The following is an 8,144-nucleotide window of genomic DNA, read 5'->3' as shown; positions in this document are numbered from 1 at the left end:
CCACCGCCTCCGCTCCTCATCCGTTCAGTAGGGGCACCAGCTGGGACCACTAGTGAGCTCTGATATCATCTGGCGATCCACAGGCACGGACTCGGAGGGGCCGACCTATAGTGTCAGAAGCCAAGGACTCATATTCATCCCAGTGGATGTCTGCCTTCCATAGCAGACCGGCATCGGAGAAGAAGACCAGCCAAGCAGCGCTGGGTCAGCACAGAGTGGGCACAGTCCAGTCACAGCCGAAGATCCAGCGGGTGAGTCTGATGTCCGGATGATGCTTCAAGGATATGCTTCAGAGCGGGTAGGTAGCAGGGTCCAAGGGCAGGAGGTGGATGCCGATGGTGCGGTTTAGACAGGGATAACTACCTTTGCGGTAATCCCCAATCCAGGAGCTACTTGAAGGCTCCTACTCGGCGGCGGCCATCTTAGGTTAAAAACAAATATCCATTGCCATTCATTCCAGTGCTTTTTGATCAGCTATGACATTGTACTATCTATACATAATTGGTTCTTCGCGGGGCACATCATCTTATACGGGTCAAATAGGGTGACGAATGGAAAACTGTGTTTAGAACTAAATTTGGATTATTCAAGTACACCGTCATGCCCTACGGGCTGTGTAATACCCCTGCGGCCTCTCAATACTTCATAAATGAGGTATTAAATGAATTCCTTAACGTATGAGTGGTTGTCTTTATTGATGACATCCTTATTTACTCCACAAATAAAGAAGAAGATATGCAATAAGTCCGGACAGTATTACAAAGATTGCAAGACAACCACTTATTTGCTAAATTAGAAAAAATTACTTTGAACACAGATACTGTAGAATTCCTAGTATACCTTATGTCTCCAACAGGAATAATGATGGACCCAAAAAAGGTAACTGTCATACTAGATTGGCCAGAATCTAATTCAGTCAAAGACATAAAAAAGGTTTTGGGCTTTGCAAATTTTTATAGAAGTTTCATACACCAGTTTTCCAAAATTGTTTCACCTATCACTAAGTTGTTACGAAAAGTTCAACCCTTTTTTTGGTCAGAAGAAGCAGCACAAGCGTTTCGAAATTTAAAACAGAAATTTACATCACTACCCATATTGAGATACCCTGATCCAGACCTACCTTTTTTTGCTGAGGCAGATGCTTCTCAGGTCGCTGTGGGAGGTGTACTATCCCAAAGAGATGCAGATAATGGACAAATACACCCAGTGGACTTTTATTAAAACAAGTTGCTCCCTGCCGACCAAAATTACACTGTTGCAGAGACGGAGTTGTTAGCAATCAAATTGGTCTTCAGAGAATGGCATCATCATTTAATGGAAAAAAAACACTACGTCACCATATATAATGATCACAAAAATCTACAATTCTTTAGTTCAGTAAAAGCATTGACAAATCGACAAATGAGATGGTTGCATTTCTTCAGTGGTTTTGATTTTGTGATAACATATCGACCAGGTTCAAAATAAATACAGTCAGATATACTCTTGCATTTTGATCAAACAGCAGAATCAAAACAAGAGAGTTCTATCCCTCCGATAATACCCTCTGACAAAACCATTGCACTCACATTACAACTAGACTTTTTACTGTTACTATGGCAAGAACATCTAAAACAAAATATACAAGAGTGGTTGTCAAATTCAAGAAACACTATTAGAGAGGAATACTATATCATGAAACATATGTATTCATATACACTCCAGAATTGCAAAAACAAATATTAATCAGGAATCATGATTCAGCATTAGCAGGTCATCCTGTATATCAGAAGACTTTAATTGCAAAAAACAATGTTGGTAGCCCTCAATAGCTAAAGATGTTAAAACATATGTGGAAACATGTCTAATTTGTGCTAGGAATAAAACCTTGCATAAAGCCCCTGCAGGATTGTTACAACCCCCGTCTACACCTCCCAGTTCCTGGCATACCATTAGTCTAGATTTCATCACTAATTTGCCATCAGCTAATGGACACACTACTTTCTCTGTGGTTGTGGACTATCTGCCCAAATTGTACACTTTATCCCACTGTATAAATTGCCTACATCACTTGAATTCAGTAATATTTTCATGAGTCACATAGTGCGTTTACACAGTTTGCCATCTAAAATGATATTAGACTGTGGGAGTCTGTTTAAGTCATCATTTTGGAAATAATTGTGTAAAACATTAAACATGGAAGTAGCATTTACTACTGCTTTCCATCCTGAAACAGATGGACAGACAGAAAGGACGAATCAAACACTCATACAACCCCTTCGTTGTCTTCTGTCCACAATCACAAGGGATTGGGATAAGGCTTTACCTTTAGCTGAGTTTATTTATAACAATAGTTGTCATTCAGCAACACAATGTACTCCCTATTATTTTTTAACAAATCTTCCCTTGCACTTATTTTGGATCTTCTCAATGCCTCCCTAAGAGAAGCTACAGTACCCTCTGCATGGAAACACGCAATGATAGTGCCTCTGCTAAAAAAGGCAAATGCTGATCCTAGCAACCCATCTAATTTTCGCCCTATTTCCCTTCTACCGGTCTTTTCTTGGTACAACAATACTGTCGCCCTCGCAATCTGAGATCATCCAGCCAACACTTATTTTCAGTTCCCAGAATAAAAAAAGCCAGAATGGGTGGCCACTCTTTCGCCTGGCTTGCCCCCTCACTCTGGAATTCTCTTCCCCTCCAGTTACGAACTGAACCCAACTATCTTAGGTTTCGCAGACAGGTAAAAACGTGGTTATTTAACATCTAACAGTTCTCTTCTGCCTCTCCCCCCCTCATCTTTTTGGTTTTAGCGCCGGGAAACCTACTGGTAGCTGAGCGCTTTACAAACTTAACTATAATAATAATAATATAACAGGCTATCATCCTAAAGCCTTACCAGTCTCTATTGATACTTCTCTTATTCCTGCTACCACGGACCGATTACAACAGTTATTAGACATCCAAGAACAGGCAAAAATCCATTTAAACAAATACAAAGAAAATATGAAGAAACAAGCAGATAAAAAGAGAGAACCCACATCAACATTTAAAGTATGAGATACGTTTTGGATTTCCACAAAAAAAAAATGCTATAGGTCCAAGGACATTACAACCTCATTATATTGACCCCTCTCCAATAACAAAACTTATCAATCCTTTCACTGTCCAATTAGAGTTACCTTCTGAATATCCTATACCCCCTACCTTCCATGTATCATTATTAAAATTCTATAACCCAGAGACAAGAAAAGAATCACCACCACCACCAATTTCAGTGGACGGTCATTTAGAATATGAAGTTCAGCGTGTTCTTGATTCAAAAAGAATACAGGGTCAATTGTAATATTTGATATCCTGAAAAGGTCATGATGCTAGCAAAAATTATGGGAACCAATTTCTTTTGTTTGTGCACCTAAACTGATTCGCCAATTCCACATTTGTGCGCCGATTCCAATCCGGTAAAAAAAATCCCCCGTACGATTCGTATTCGTAGCCGTTTCAGTACGACTCGTAAACACACCGTACGACCCGGCGAGTACGATCCGGACCGGGTGAACAGGACGCTATTCGTACGGTCCGCGTCAGGTAAGGGCGATTCGTACGGAAAAGCGCACAATCACATACACACCGTACGGCGCGTACCCCCCATGATCGCCGGGGTACGTGACGTACCCCTGCGATCATGGGGGGTACGCGCCGTACACCCAGCGTACATGGGGTACGTGCCGTACACCCAGCGTACATGGGGTACGGTGCGTACCCCATGTACGCTGGGTGTACGGCGCATACCCCCCATGATTGCAGGGGTACGTCACGTACCCCGGCGATCATGGGGGGTACGCGGCGTCCCGGGGGGGGGGGGGGCGTTCCGTACTTGTTTCGGCGCGAACTATGCGTTTACGGCTGTTTCCAGCTCCCGTAAAAAAAAGGGTCGTACGGTGCGTACCCGACACGAATCGTACTTGCTGGGTCGTAAAAACCAGCCGCGAACCGTAGCGATGTCACGTACAGCGGGTTCCGAGTGAGACTCGTACGGATATTTTAGTCGTACGGAGTCCTGTACGACTCGTACGGTCTTTGGCTCCTGGTACGAATCGTACTTTATCGTACGTACGCGGACGTTTACGGGTACGATTCGTACGGGGAAAATTGCTCCGTACGACGATTCGGAGCGCATTTTACCGGATCGTCATCGACGCCTAAGTGTTCCCAGAAACCTCACCCCGTAGGACGTCCTTTGAGAGGGGAAACTGTTAGGAATTGTACACTGAGCATGGCCAGTACTCAAATTGTGCACTGAGCATGGCCAGTATTCTGAGCAGAATGATCATTGTGTATATAATAAGTGGATTACAGCATCATAACCTGAACTGACATGTCTGCTCTGATTATTGTTTAATGAATATTGACTTCAGACATGCTTTGGTCAGAGGCAAAAGGAAATAGGGGATTCACATGGCAACACAATCATGATTAAGCATGATTAAACATTCAGTCCCTCTCCCACGTGTAATATTTTGACAGTTATCTATGTGCTGCATCTTGCTAGGCGCAGCCTCATGTGTTACCCCACCCACTCCTGAGCTATAAATAGGAGCATCTAAACAATGGAAGCGCTTGGCCTCCTTGCTCCGTTCCCACTTACCTGGAATCCAACATCAGAGAACGATGCTTCCTGGAATCTCCGTCTCTGATCTTTGGCCATGCCCCCTTTCCGATCTTCTTCTAAGTCTGTCTTCCTTGAAGCTCCGGCAACATCTACGAGTCCTCTGTTGCATCCTGAAGTCCAGCTTAGTCTCCGGATCTCTTCTAAAACCCTGAAAGAAAAAGAAAATGGACAATCTGGATTAAGGTATTTCTCAGCACTCGAGTCTTGCGGATGCCGATTCTACAATTGACAGGTATCTTTTGTGTTCAGATTGCTGCAATATTAGCGAAATATAGCTTCGAAATGGATTTGGAATTATTAATCTTTTGAACTTTAACAAATCAGTCTTTTGGGACTATAAACCAAGTTGGAAAGAGAGCATTTATATGCAGTAAGTTAAGCGTTGGATTGGTCGAACATTTGGGTAAAATCATATATACATTTGTAGATATTAATGTTTTTAATTTCTCTCTTCTTAAGTTTAGTTGATATTCAAATACATATTGAATTCCTTCAGCTTTTATTCGCAGAGTGAAGAATCTCCCTGTATGAAGGACAAGCACATTTGTGAGATATATTGATTAAGAACAAAACAGAATGTTCATTAAAAAGAAAGTTGACTAGGAACAAAAGAGTACATTTTTTGTTTGATCATTTATTTATGTGTATTTTGTAGACAAAGAACACGCAACATTATTCTCCGGTACCAGTCATTACTAAATGTTGAACTTACCAGAATATCAAAAGTACATCAACCTGAAGAACGCAGAGTGTTTTTCTCTCTCTCGTTTCTCTTCTCATCCCACTTCTCCCTAAGATTCTTCCCACGCTTAGTGTGTTTTTTACCACTGTAGCAGGAGTAGAGTCTTGGGGGTGTTGAGAATTAGCATCTCATCTCCCCAGAGGAATAACCTGGTTTTCAGGTGAGTGGCATTTTACCAGGGCAGAAGCCAGTAGGGGCACTTGCTTCAGCTCATTATGAGTCTCTACTTCACTTGACAGTCCCTGGGTACCTCCCATGAGGACCTGAGTCCTGGTAAAGGAATGCAATGCGATGAATAATCTGAGCAGGTGCATGGGGATCCCCAATAGGACCAGTTTTCTCCACAGTGTCTCTCGGTCAACCGGGGCGAAAGCCGTAGAGAAATCTATAAAGGCCGTATATAAGGCCATACCCCTACTCATTGAGTATTTTTCGATTAGAGTTTGCAGAGCGGTAATGTTGTCTAGGGTACCACTGTGTTTGTGGAACCCGGCTTACTCTGCGGGGACAAAGGTGTTTCCAAAAGCTGTTGGCGAACAATTGTCGGGTCGCATCCAATAATGCAATCTGCCTAAAGCTAGCAGGGGACTTTAGGGACCCTTTTTATATAATGGGACCACAATACTTCCCTTCCAGGATGGCAGAATAATCCCATGTATGTAGCAGTAAGAAAATACTGGAAAAAGCAATTGTGCCCATGCTGAGCTATCTTGTTTCACTGTAACTATTGGTGAGTCATCTGGGCCCATCGCCCATTTACCTTGCCCCTTTAATATTGCACTATATTTCCTTGCATGAAGGGGGGCGTAGTCGCCCCCCTTCAGGGAATCAAAGGTTAATTCTGGATTCAACCCCGCCAAGGGATTTAATGCATACAACTGAGAAATGTATGAGGTCCACTCTGCATCGGATAGTAAAATGGCGTTTGCCTTAATTCTACCATCGCAGTACTTGGCTATTTGTTTCCTTGCCTGCTTTAATCTATTAATTTCCCTTTGTCTAGCCATCAAAAACTGCTTAAATTGTTCCCTTATTAGGGCATTGATCTCACAATTTAATTTGTTTACCTCCCATGATTTAGTGCCGCTAACTTGATTTTGCTTCCACAAGATCTAATTAAGGCCAGAATCTTCTCAACCCAAGAGGTGGGATTTTTCTGACAAGGGCCAAGGCTCACATTTTCTATAATCCTCCCAAGACATGGGAGGTTTTATTAGACCAAAAAGTATGCCCATTTGCTTTGTTATACAAAATGGTATTCTGCCTTTGATTCCAAAATTCCAGCAACTCAGGCAGACATCCACTGACAGGACACTGTGAATGCTCAAATTTGTTCTCTGTACCTTAAATGTGTGCATGAACCAAAGAGCTGATAGGATACCACCATATAATCAATCAGCGACTGCCCACGTAGAGAGTGAAAGGTAAGAGAGGCTGGACAATCGTCTGGGAATCTACCATTTAATATAATGAACTTGTTCATTCTCAAATCATGCAAGAAAGACAAGCCCCACCTGTCAGATCAAGTTTGACCAGGAAATGATGATTCGGGTATGGCCTATATGTCTTCCAATTCTTGGTTAGAAAAAGCCATGTAGGAGCAATTTGAAATTTTAGCATTAAAATCACCCACCATCAATATCAAGGTGCAATCCTCTGAAATACCACCCTCATCCACAAAGAAAAAAATAGAGTCAACCAGAGAGTCAGTTACTCTCCCAGGCTGAATATATACATTTACCAAAAGGAGGAATGCATGCTGTCCTAGTGTCCCATTACCCAACCTGAGTTTCAAACCCATGCAAAGCTTAGATGGATGAAGAAAAAACCACAGGTTTCCAATTTATAGTTCAGCTGAGTAAAATATCAAGACATCCACTTGTGTGTCCTTCTGTTGAGGGTTGTGCTGCACAACAGAAGACAAAAACATTATCAAAGTCAAGATCCACACAGCTCCAAGTTTCCTGAAGATAAATTATTTTAGGATCATGCACTAGTAAGGAATTTAACTTAGAGTTATGATTTCCAACACCTGCTAGGTTCCAGGACAAGATTTTCCCAAGGGGGCTACGTCTGCAACATAGGGAGTTTTGCGGTTTCTTTTGAGCCATTCAGTGAGCCAGTGACCCAGCTCCATTGGCCCATCTCGTCATACCCTCTATGTTTGATGGCCCTTTGGACCTCAGGAGCTATAATGTTAATTTCTCTTTTCCCAGAGGAGCTACCCAACGAAATGTTAATATCTTTTGGGTTTATGGCACCCCTTACATTATATAACATACTAGCTAGCTCCTGGCAGTCTTTCCTACGAGATTCAAGCGGGGATATAAAAGGCTCATCATATGGGAACACATTGATCCCTTTTTTCCTGAAATGATCAATGTTAGCTAGAACTAGCATTGCGATTATCCCTGAACAGAATGTGACTCTAGAGTTTGGAGACCCACTAATAAGGTCTAAGTAAACCTGCTCAATGTTTTTACTTATTACTAATCGCAGGTCCTCTAATTCTGATAGTAACTGCAGCATGGTGCTTCTATTGAGTGGAGCTGATTCTATATCAAATAGGGAAGCAAACATCTGGATATTAGGTGCTTGCCCTGGTCTGTATCCTAAACATATATTATCGCTTAACCTTAGGTCAATCCCAGACTCTGACGTTTGCCCAGTACGAGAAGCATGGACAGGACCCCCATACAAAAACCTCCCTTGGCTAGTATCAATTCATACTGGGAGAGTACCCCCACC

The sequence above is a fragment of the Lissotriton vulgaris genome, chromosome 1_1 (assembly GCF_964263255.1).
Source record: "Lissotriton vulgaris chromosome 1_1, aLisVul1.2, whole genome shotgun sequence".
NCBI classification, from domain to species: domain Eukaryota; kingdom Metazoa; phylum Chordata; class Amphibia; order Caudata; family Salamandridae; genus Lissotriton; species Lissotriton vulgaris.
This window is presented reverse-complemented; position numbering follows the sequence as displayed.